Genomic DNA, 13,154 nt, shown 5'->3' with positions numbered 1-13,154 from the left:
TGATTCCGCCAAGCCCAATAATGCCTCGGGAGCCCACTAAGCCCATCTCCAATCAACCCGCAACCGCAACAAGCACCGAAAACCTACAAAATATCTCATGCAACATAAAAAACACCCGGTATGATCCATAATAAAGAAAATAAAGAATATATAATGCAATAATGATAAAAAGATCTAAAAAAATCTAAAATAAAATAATAAAAATAAGGAAATAAAATAAGCTATCACTTGGGTCGACACCTAATTCCTCAAGTACGTCAATTGCTAGACCTCCATTAGGAAGAAGCAAACCCATAAGCAAGTGCTCTGTCCCAATAGCAGTATGACCTGAAAGATCAAGTCGTGGTACTAAATATGTTATATTAACGTAACTTAAATTATTAATGTTTCCAAAACACACATATTGTTTTTGGGGGTTACCTTGTTTTTGGGCCTCCTCTATTGAGGTCTCAATTAGGCATTGTGAACCACATGTAAAAGGAACCTCTACATCAACAATTCCACTACATTTACCAATAGCTTTTTTCCTTTTTGGGTAAAAATACCCAAGTTCCATGTAAAGAGCATTATCTACTTCAACCCGTGTATCGTTCAATCCAATCCCCATTGACTCAAAGGCCTTTGCTGCTATGTTTGTGCCCTCACCAGTAAGACCTAATAAAATCATCTCTGTACCCACGAGATTGTGACCAAGGCATATAGCCTCCTTTTGTGCAAGCTCAATAACTTTGATAGCATTCTCTATAAACCGCTAAAACATGGTCTTTGGCAAAGTATGACAAGCACTTCCTCTCCAATATAAGGAAGTGTCTGCAACCGTTGAGTGGAGATCATGTCTTCTGTTGACCTTGTTGTCTAAAGCGTTGACTCCCTGTAACCTAAAGAAAGTCTCGACACTCAATGGAGGAGGTTGTAAGCTACACATCATCTTGACTTGACTATTTTTATAATTACCATATCGCTTTGACTTTGAGCAAAGCTTGCTTTCACTGGAAATTAGTGTTGAAGAAAACCTGGTAGATTGCACCATAGCCCCTGCCATGATTGCTACCAAAGGATTCTGCAAATATAGATTTTATCTGGTAATTAAGCCAGAGTTCGATTCATAAGCAAGTTCTAATTAATCCTAATATATAAAAAGATCAAATCAGATTCCGTAACATAGCTAAAAGGAAATCCAGTTTAGCATTTTGTCCAAGAATGGCACTAATTTTGCACATGTCAGTGGCCATGGCCACAATAATTGGCTTCAACACCATAAGTGTAATGATGAGTTCAAAAAATTTATACAAATTAGCATGAAATTCAGTTAGTTAATATAAAAAATCAAGGCGTATCGGTGCATTTAGCATATGAGTTAAAATGTTAAACAAAATCTTTTCACATGATGTAGTGGTCGAATTGGGCTAAATATGTGATTCAATCCTGAAACACATAATAATCAATCAATTCGATTCTGGAAAACAAATAATCATTACCTTTAATCGACGAAAATAATGGAGAACCACTCTCATTTTCTGCCTTGGCTGCTACGCGGTCGAGGGTTTTATACAGCAAATTCAACGAGCAACATTCTCCTTTTAAATCGTACCGAGAATTCCGAGTTTGGAACCACAATATCGTTCCCTCAGAAAACGCCGCTTATTTTAGAAATATGTTTTAATTATCAATCAAATATATCTAAGGGAAATTCAGTAAAATAACCAATTTTTTAATATGCATCTGAAAAATAAATTGCAAAAATAAGCACGTTGTCCGAAATACGTTGTCCGGAATGAGGTATTCCGGACTAAGAAAAAACATTTTTTTTACTAACTCCGGAATGACATTCCGGATTCCGGACCAACATTCCAAATACCGGACTAAAATTTCAGATATTAGGAAAAAAAAACTCCAAAATTTCAAAACAAGTCCGAAAGCCGAACAATAATTCCCGAATTTCAAGAATTTTTTTTTCTTAATTTAACAAATAATTATACAAACATAGTACTATAAACTATATAAAATATTAGTGCATAAAATTAGGCATTTATTGAAAAACGATGAAACTAAACATTACGAAATGTAACATTCGGAATAAAAAAAACAAAATAATTTCTTTGAAAATAAAACTGAAAAAATATGAACAGTACTCCAAAATTAGTCATTCCGAAGAAAGTGGTTATCTTTCAAAAACTTAGAAAATATGATGATTTTCTTTTAAAAAAATTTGTTTATAATGGTTAATTTACTCAATTTCCCTATATTTAACTGTTAAGTTAAGCATAATATTAAATTGAAATTTTAGATCATGAACATAAAATATTTCTGAATTAACTAAAATATATCAAAAGACTATTTTTCTATATAAATAAAAAAACACCTATTCTTAAAATTAACAAAATAATTGTATTTAAAACTAACATATACATCTCCCTTTCTAATAAATAAATAGTGTTAATATGCTTTTGTCACGTGTCATGCAATGTGTCAAACTCTTAAATCAATATTATGCCACCTTTTGCTTCTCTATTTTCAATTTCATTTGTTGTTTATGCATTTTAATTAATACATGGGATAATCTTATAAAAACCCAACATATTTTCATCAAAGTTTTAAAAAAACCACTATATTATTTTTTTTGTATGTTAAAACCCTTATATTTTTTAAAATGTATCATTTAAGGCATTGAGTTCGGTAAATCCTAGATATCCAAAATATTAGGTACTCGATTCTTAACGTTTATATTGTTACAATTCATAAGACTGAAAAAAATTTAAAAATATGAGGGTTTAAATGCACTAAAAAAATAATATAATGGTTTTTTTAATCCTTTCATGAAAATAGAGTAGGTTTTTCTAAGCTCAGAAAACCTTAAATAAGAATTTTAGAAAATATAAGGGTTTTAGTGTACTAAAAAAATAATATAATGGTTTTTTTAAGCATTTGATGAAAATATGTTGGGTTTTTCTAAGATTTTCACTTGATATATCCTAAAAAATCAGCAATATTTCTTCACAATCCCAATAAATCAGGATGAAATCGATGCAGATATATTTCTATTGATTTCTTAGAACCTCATCTTCCCCCGCACCCCCCATCACATTGCGATTGTGAAGCCCTTCCTCTCATCCTAATATCAGTTCTCCTCCCTCATCACAACCTTGCAGGCCACTATTGACACCATGTTCTTGTTTTTTTTACCTACTAGGTCTTCCGACATCTCTTGATCCTATCGATAACTGTTGAAAAATCCTAAAAAAATCATCCCTATCTCCTCTCCTGAAACCTAATCTTCTCCGGTAATTTATCTTTTATACGTTTTCTATAAATTCGATTCATTAGCTTTATATCTACTCAAACTGAAATTATGTGTTTCATTTTCATTGTTGCTCGCTCTTCTCCTGTCATCAGTAAAGGTTCTCGATGTCTTCAATCTCATTAACGCCCCTTCTTCCATCGGTGTATTAACCATTAGAGGTAAATATGGGTGCTTTGTATTTGTATTATTTGAATCAATCTTTCTGGGCATTTGCTTCTATAATTCTTTCTCTCTCTACAAAGTGCTTCATATGTGTGGAATTTGTTGTTAAAGATGGGTTTTAATAGCCTTTTGAATAAAGTTCTGATTGAAACCAAGAAGGATAAAGCGATTTTTCATAATTTCAATAAGGATCTTCAAATTATAAGTTATTCATAAACATTGCTTAGTTTGTACAGCTGCTCATTTTTGGTCGATTTCATGTACATACTGCCATCTCTGTTACTTCTTGATGGAATTCTTAATTTTGTATTACATAATTGTTTCTTTTGTACAAAATCATGTAGACTTGGTTTCACTTTTCCATCTCCATATGCACTTTTCTTCCTTTGGGCTTATCAATTTTGTATTTTGTGAAACAACGTGTTTGATTAAATGCTTGAACCAAGTATATCAGTTTAATCGTAATGTTACTATGTTATTATCTTCTATTGTTTATGTGTAACATGGACAAAGGTGAAGACATTCTATAACAAGCACAAGGTTTGATGGATAAGCAAGGTATGTTAGATTCTCCTTTACATATAGATATGAATTGATATGATAATGATAGGTGGGTCCTAACTCATTCCTGAATTTTTTTCCATGTAATGTTCATTTCTTTCGGGTTTCTCCTCAATTATGATATTGGATGAGAGCATGATAGATAAACACACATGTTAATGAAGATAAATTTGGATAATTTAGAACAAGTTACTAGACATTCATTTGGTCCTTACCATTGGTAGTGACACATGCATTGTTATTATAACGATTTTGATGATTGTTGCTACTTAGATGACTGGCTATCTCATTTGTCACGAGTAATAAGCATCATATTTAAGCTCATTTTTAGGCTATCTCATTGTTATTATAACGGTTATTGATGATTGTTACTACTTAGATAACTGGCTATCTCATTTGTCACGAGTAATAAGCATCATCTTTAAGCTCATTTTTAGACTTTCAAGCTATTATCTACCAAAAAAGTCCTTTGTTTTTAATTATGAAAAAATTGGCTGACTTTGTAGGGCTTACCGTTGGCAACATCCTTTCCATGTATAAATGTGATGACTATAAGTTTCATGCTTTTGGGAGAGAGTATATAGATGTATGATTACATTCTTTACTCCTGTAAATTTTTAGACTTTTTGTGCACTAAATGTGCTCTAGTCATAAAAGTTTTACTTTCCATGTGAGGATGTTGGGGTCATGTATGCCATTTTTGGTTAAGATACAAAATGCCTATTATGTCCTTTATGAGGTATCTATAAAAGAAATGAAAAACAAGATAAATAGTCGAAGACAGTAAAAGTAACCTAGTGAGTTAGGCTTGAATTGTAATTTATATAGATTGTGTTTATTATAATGGACAACCTTTTTGAGATAGGGGCATTTACATCTTTTGCGCAAACGATAAGTCAAGAGTGAGTCCTTATCCTACCTTTTGGTATGGAACAAAAAGTTGTAATTTTTTTTGTTCCATTGGATTGGACTGATCAAGCGTTCTCAGATAATTTTTTATGATGAGGATGTCGATCGAGGGCAATTATGTATTTTGCATAGACTATAGATTGTTGTTTATTTTATGTCAGGGTTCGTATTTTTTCTTAGCAATAAAAGTAATATTGGCCCTTCTCCCCAATTCCAGTATCATATTTATGATAATTATAAGTTTATTTGCTTTGTTTTTTATTTTTTTGCATGTTCAGATGGAAAAGTCTGGGAGATTGAAAGGTTAGGCATGGGATATGGGTTATTATAACTACCTTCATTGTCAGAAGGTAAGATGATACTTTATTACTCCTATTTGAGTGGATCAAAGAAATATAAATATAAAACATCAATAAATCAATGTAAAAATCATAGTTGATGTAGCAATAAATATTCTAAAACAAACAAACCATTTAAGAATGGAAAATAGATTTCTTTTATTAAAATGTGCATTTTGGTATAAAATTAACTATTTTATTTAGGACACAAATTTGCAAATTGTGAGTATGTTGCTCTTTTTACAGTTTTTACCAAAAAATCTAAAATTTTAGCATTTTTTGACCCAATGGAATTGTTGTTTAATCAAGTTTCATTGTGGCTGGTAGTGGTGGTCCTTTCTTATCTATAATTTGTTTACTCATTTGGAACTGTGTAAGTAATATCACATTCTTATTATCAATTACACCTTTGGTATATTGGGATTTCCATGTCTGTATCTCTGGTTTTCATTCCGTGTAATTTTAAATCCAGTATAGAATATTTTAAGGCTCGATTGTCTTCCATTCTAATTGTGTGATCCTACACCCATGCTGTCTTGCATACTGCATAATCGTAGAATTTGTTTTTTGAGCTTTTCACATTTTCACATCTTAAGATGTACTCAAGTGAGTATATAACATCAGGATTTGACCTCTTATGTATAAGAGTGAATTAGATTTTCATCCATGTATTTGTCACTTGTAAAACAACCATTGTATGATTTTAGCATTTGGTAAACAAATGCAAACTTGGATGACTGATTCCTCACAAAGTGACAATTATAATGATTGAAATTCTACTTCCTTTTGTTCTTGGAATCAAGGAATTCATTAGTTTTTCATATGGAATTTTACCTTGAGCCGAATATGAAAGTAAATGACAACAAAGTGGTTATGTTTGATTCACTATCAATGTATGATTTAGATCATTTGATTGTATATTAATGTAATCAGTTTAATGTAAAGGATTGGGACTACAAAACCAGTTTAATGTAATCAGTTCAATGTAACTCAATAAAATCTTCCTATTTTGTCCATTTCTTTGGCGTACCCAGCCCCGCAAAGCGGGGTTCTTCCCTAGTTTAAATGAAACCCTAACTTTTTTAATTAAATACTTCATATATCTTTTTTAATTAGTAATATATTTAGAATATGTTATTAAAGGTAAAATATTATTTTAAAACTTTTTGAATTATCAGTATAGTATATGCTTAATATGTTAATTTAAATATCAATATATCAAACAAATTTAAAAAAAAATAAAGAATATATTTTAAAGATAGTTAAATATGTTTAAATGTTAATGCACATGTCAACTTTAAAAAAAGATGTCAAAAACTTATTTTCTTTTTATAATAATTGAAAGTTTTCAATATAATTAGGTTTTAAATTTATTATTGACAATAATAATTAAGAGTCATATAAAATAATAAATTGTATTTCCTTACCCTACAAACAAACAATGGTTGATAATTTAAGTGATCAATTCAAATCTTTATGCTTAATAAAGCACTCTCCTAAATGTCACGTGTCCTTTTTCTAACACTATATCCTGTCATGTGTCATTCCACCGCCAATCTCACATCTGCTTTTCCTTCCCATATAATCACAACATCCATTGACAGTCATTCCTACAAATCAGCATATACTTAATATGCAGAAATCATTATCTTATATCCTAAATATATCCTAAATATCCTAAATTAGCTACACTCAATCCATAAAACCAACAACTGTTATACATCAATCCATTTGAATTTGAGCCCCTACAAATCAGCTATATATTTTTCTTTTTTTCGAATTATTTCTCTACATATAATCAATCAATATAAATATAAATTTGAAATTGATTCCGGATTTATAGGTTATATGTTATACGTTTATATCATCAAATACCTTAAAATTCATTCAACAACCTTTCACTTTCATTCACAGAATTCACAGAATACCAAAATCATCAGGTTAGTGTATCATCAACTTAAAATTCATGCTTTATCTGTTATTTGATTTTGTTTATGTTATGCTCTCAAATTATATTGTGATAAACATGTAACAGTTTTCATTCTGTCATTTACCACGTTTATCACTTAATGGGTAAAAAGAGACTTACATGTATGAATAGAACCCATCAGTTGACTTTGTATACTTTGTCGATATTTTCTATAAAAAACAAAAGAAAAAAGGATAAACAAATTTAAGCATCATCAGTTAACAGTTTTCATTATTTTATTTTATTTTATTTCTTTCTTCTTCTCCTTCTTCTATAATCCGATTCTTATAATATTTCTGCTACAATGTCCATTTTATGTTATATTTTTGTGTCAAAAGTTTACTTTTTCCAGTTAATAACCATTACAACAGAAAATTTATCTGTCATTTATTTTACTCAAAGGGCAATTTCGTCCTTTCATAAATATAAAATGGCATAATTGTTCTTTTATGTTTTAAAAAAATAATGGTAGTTTTTATTTACAATTTAGTGTATATCGTATGAAACTCAACTATACCTTGTAATGTAAATCACTATCTGTTTTTTTTATTTTTTTTTCTTCTTCTTCTCCTAATCTCCTTCTTCTACAATCCGATTCTTACAATATTTCTGCTACAGTGACCATTTTATGCTATATTTTTCGGCCAAAAGTTTATTTTTTCCGGTTAATAACCATTACAACAATGAACTTGGTTTGTAATACCATTCTATAAGTTTAATTTTTTTTTTCATTTATAGCATCATAACTTTCAATTATGTGAATTTTATAACACAAATTTTTGTTTTTTCATTTTTTTACTCATAGGTCAAAAAGGGAAATGTAAATTATTTATTTTCTTATTAACATATTGTATCATCATACTTTTCTGTTCTAACAGTTTTATAACAGAAAGTTTATTTTTCGTTTATTTCACTCAAAGGGAAATTTGGTCCTTTCATAAATATAAAATCTCATAATTGTCCTTTTATGTTTTAAAGAAATAATGGTGGTTTTTTGTTTATGAAGTCAACCATTTTATGAATTTCTCTTTTTTCTAATTTTTTTGCAGATAAATTGCAGCATCAAATCTTACCTTCATAGTATTGATTGGTCAATCAAAGAGTCAGCTATAGCTCCTGCATTTATAAATACCAATATACTTTCATATATATATATATATATATATATATATATATATATATATATATATATATATATGTGTGTGTGTGTGTGTGTGTGTATTGTGTATTATAGAATCTGAATTTCATTTTTTCTATTATAGAATTGTTCTTTAAAATTTTTATTCTAATGAATGGTTTTAAGATATGTACAATTCTGAAAGTGCATTGTCAAAATTATACTCTATTTATAGTAATACATTTTGTAGATTTTTTTTGCATATTTTAAAAGAAATCATAGTAAGTTTTCAAAACCGTGTAATATTCAAATGTATGATGTTTTTTTAGTGTTCGGGCATAACAGAAAGATAATAACACAAAAAGAAACAAAAAAATATATTAAAATTTGATTATTCACCAACCTGATGGATTGAACTCCCGTACATGTGAAGACTTTGATCGGAATCAAAAAAGAAACACACCGATTGTATTTGAAACTCCAAACTTAATAAACTTTTTATGGGATTTGGATTTTATAACTGCAATAAAAAAAAAAGATGAGATTTCAGCATCAAGAATCTCAGGAGGCAAAATCCCAGGGGTGTCCAAGATATAGATATTAGGATTGCTTCAATCTGAAATTAATTTTTTATATAAATACATAGGTAAATAAATATTAAACTTCAGATTAAGCCTATAATTTATACCTTAAAACTTGTGATATATTTTGTCCCCCTGGATGTGGACTCACAGTTGCATGTTTTAACTTCCCTTTTTCTTTAAAAAAAATATTTAAAATGTTACAATCAACAAATGACATATTTCCTTTTAGGAGGAGCAAAATAACAAAGGGTCCCTTGAAAGTATAATCCATTACAACAAAACATAATACAAAGTTCTTCTAACTTGGATTCTTGAAAAAAAATTCAAAATACCCCCGTCCTTAAACTTTATTAGTAAAGAACCCATTGATTTATTTAACATGCAATGCATAAACACCAAATATAGAGTTATTCTAACTTGAATTATTGAATAAAATTCCCAAAATACCCCTGTCCTTTAACTTTATTAGTAAAAAAACCAATGATTCATTAAACATGCAATATGCCAATATGCATATATACCGAATACTCAATTCTTCTAACTTGAATTCTAGAAAAAAAAATCCCAAAATACCCCCGTCTTTAAAGGCTTAAAGTTTATTAGTAAAGAAATCAGATGTGCTAATGATCAAAAAGTGGTCAATTTGTCAAATATCAAACATATTATGGACATTTCTGTAAATACACCTTAAAACACACTATTGTGTGTGTAACAAAAAAACAGAATAACCTGCAACACTAATTTTGCCTATTTGATGTAAGGATTTTGCAAAAGAAGATTTTCCAACATTTGGATTTCCAACAACCAGAATGTGTACTCCTTCTTATGTCTCTAATTCTTGCTTGTAAAAAGTTTAGAAACTACAAATAAACTCATTTAAAAAAAATCCAAGTGAAATAACCATAAATACATTTTTTGATTAACGTAGATTACCAAATGGGATGTATGAAATCCGAAAATGGAATTACACTAGCGGGAACTTAAATTTTTCAGAGAGATATTCGGGATTTATTTTTTCACATACATAAAGAAATCTTATGACCTCAGGATTGAATAAGAAAAAGTATTCTACCCGATTTCAAGCAGTTTGCATCTTTGTAACATCCAAAACTTTACGCCAAATTTAAAATTTTCCAATCATAAATAAAAACCAAATAGTATTTGTTTACAAAATGTTTTCAAATAATTATTCATCAGAGTGTCCCAATAACTAGATCAAAATGATGAGGAGCGGTACGGTTACGTCTTCGCCTTACCATGATCTCATGAAGTACCTGAAACAATAAACTGAAAATTGTAAGCCCGAGGGCTTAGTGAGCTACCCCTAAAATACCAATACCATACTGATAATACCACGTCAGTAACAGACAATCAATAACATGCATACTGGGCCATCGGCCTAACTGGACCGCCCTGCAAGGCCTACAGTCTATCTGATCTTATCCCGAGCTGTAACACCCAAAGTCAGGAAGGCCAAGAAAGGAAAGGAAACCCTAATTTTAAGGGACGACTCGGCGAGACCAAGGAGGAACTCGGCGAGTCCGAGCGGGATCCGGGTTGAAGAGTAAGTGACCGACTCGGCGAGTCGGCCAAGGAGACTCGGCGAGTCTGGTCTGTGCGAGGAAAACCCTAAATTCGGGACTTGGAGCCTATTTAAATGTCTCATTCTATCCCCTAGGGTTCCTTTACTGCCTCTTTCACCCAGAACATCGAACCTTAAGCCCTATTGTTGCCCATTCAAGCTTCCAAGCCATTTTTGGGTGATTTGAAGGAAGAAGAAGAAGAGGGGGAATCATTGAAACGTCAAGGTTTGGCCTTAGATCTGAAGATTGGGGAAACTTTATGAGTTATTGAAGGTATTAAGTCGTTTCCCTCCTTTAGATCTATTATGGTTGTGAGTTTTGGGGGATTTTTAGCCATGATTAGCTATCCATTTGAGTTAGAAGCCAGATCTAAAGTTGCTACTTCGGATCTAAGCATATTATGGTCTTGAGAAGCATAAAGTATCCTTGAGTTGATTATGGAGCCTCTTTGCCTTAAACCCTAGTTTATGGTGTATTTTGCCTAGATCTCCTTCTCTACACGTAAAGTTTGCAACTTTACGTGAGGAATAGGCTTGGGAAGGGTAGATCTACAGTTTGGAGTCCATGCATGACTCAAAATTCCTCTGCATGTATGAAGATTTGAATGGACTCGGTGAGTTCTTTGAGTGGACTCGGCGAGTAGCATGAAGATTTGGAGGAACTCGACGAGTGGGATGAACAACTCATCGAGTCGGATGAAGTTGGGTAGGAACTCGGGGAGTCGGATGAAGACTGCCTTGGACTCGGCGAGTCTGTTCTTGGACTCGGCGAGTCAAGTCGCGAAACCCCGAACCCTTCGAGTTAAGACTCGAATCAGTGAGTCAAGTGGAGACTCAGTGAGTTGGACAGGACAGGACTCGGAAATCGGTGGACTCGGCGAGTCGAGCCGCGAATGGATGGACTCTGAGTATATGAACTCGGCGAGTCAGTAGGCAGACTCGGCGAGTAGGGTTGACCTGGAAGGTAGGACTTTGACTTTGACCGGAGTTGGCTTAGTTTGACTTCTGGAGTTCAGTTGGAACTAAGAGTTATGTTGGTACTAGTAGCTAGTGGAGCTAGTGGAGCAACGGTTCAGAGGGTTGTCGGTCAGCAGCCAGAGGATTATCAGCAAAGTTCAGCAGTGCGAGGTGAGTCTCCTCACTGTTTGTATGGGTCTAGGGCACTAATGTCGGCCCATGTAGTATTATGTATGATAGGAGGACCCGGGGGTTAGCCCTAGGCATTATGCATGAAAGACTAGGAGGCGGCTCCTGGCACTCAGTATGTTCTTGTGTATGATAGGAAGACCCGGGGGTTAGCCCTAGGCAATATGTATGAAAGACCAGGAGGTGGCTCTTGGCGCATTGTATGACATTGTGTATGAAAGACCAGGAGGTGGATCCTGGCACACTACATGTGGAGTAGCCTAGTAGAGTAGTATGTATAGTTGTCTTTGTGATACTTGCATGAAAGACCAGGGGGTGGCCCTTGGCACCTGTCTGTAAGACCCAAGGAGTGGCCCCAGGCTTGACCAGGAAGACCACGTGCGGCCCGTGGCATAACTGCAAGACTATGTTTGGCACATAGCACCTTGGCAAGACTATGTTTGGCACATAGCCCCTTACCTGATTATGGATATGTTGGTTATCTATGGCTCTTGGCTATGTATGACATGTATGGATCAGTTGGTTTGTATGGTATGTGGTATCTGGGGAACTCACTAAGCTTCGTGCTTACGGTTTTCAGTTTTGGTTTCAGGTATCTAGTTTTAGAGAAGGAGCTCGGGAGGGTTGCAGTGCACACACCATGATAAGTTAACCTGGGATGTTTTACTCTGATAATTAAACAACTGTTTGGAATGAGACTATGATTTGTAATATAAACCCTTTTTGCAAGTTTGAACGACTTAACTATGAATTAGTAATGTTTTTAAAAGAAATTTTTGGACCGTATTTTTGGGGCGTTACACGAGCCTTCGGCATGACTGGTTCACCACGTGGACCTACAGTCTCCCCGGATTGCTCATAGGGTATGTTGGCCTTCAGCACAAAGCAAGACCGCCTCAACCCAATCAACAAGCAATAACCATGTGTGCATAACTATCATATACTGGCATATACAAACATCAAACATATATATGTCACTAATCATCAATCATAGAAATCTCTCGTAACTAGAGCACCGACCTAGCAGGTCACTAACATACCAATCCCTACGAATCATAAGAGCGTAACATACTGTCTATCCTGATTCCAATCTAACAGATCATAACCACATGTAGCATACCATAATAATAACAACTAAAGGGTAGGCCTTGGTGCCGTAGACCCTATCGATATAGTGAGGATAACTCACCTCGCGGATATCGACTCGGTAGATAGACTCCAACTCTCGGATCACTTGCCAAAGACCCCACCACCTATTACCATAATACAAATATACCCATAAGTCCTCAACCTTACAAGGTACTCCATAAACCAACTAGTCATCCCCTGGTCAAAGTCAAAGTCCTCAGTCAAGGTCAACAGTCCATGTTGACCTTACTCGCCGAGTACCCTTGGCTACTTGCCGAGTTCCTTGGAGTACTTGTCAACTCGCCGAGTCAACGGAGTGACTCGTCGAGTTCCTTCGGTTTACAATCGAACTCCAAG

This window comes from Lactuca serriola, chromosome 5, assembly GCF_051521515.1.
Source record: "Lactuca serriola cultivar US96UC23 chromosome 5, Lser_US96UC23_V15, whole genome shotgun sequence".
Lineage (NCBI taxonomy): Eukaryota > Viridiplantae > Streptophyta > Magnoliopsida > Asterales > Asteraceae > Lactuca > Lactuca serriola.
The sequence above is the reverse complement of the archived record's forward strand: the minus strand, read 5'-3'. Positions refer to the sequence as shown.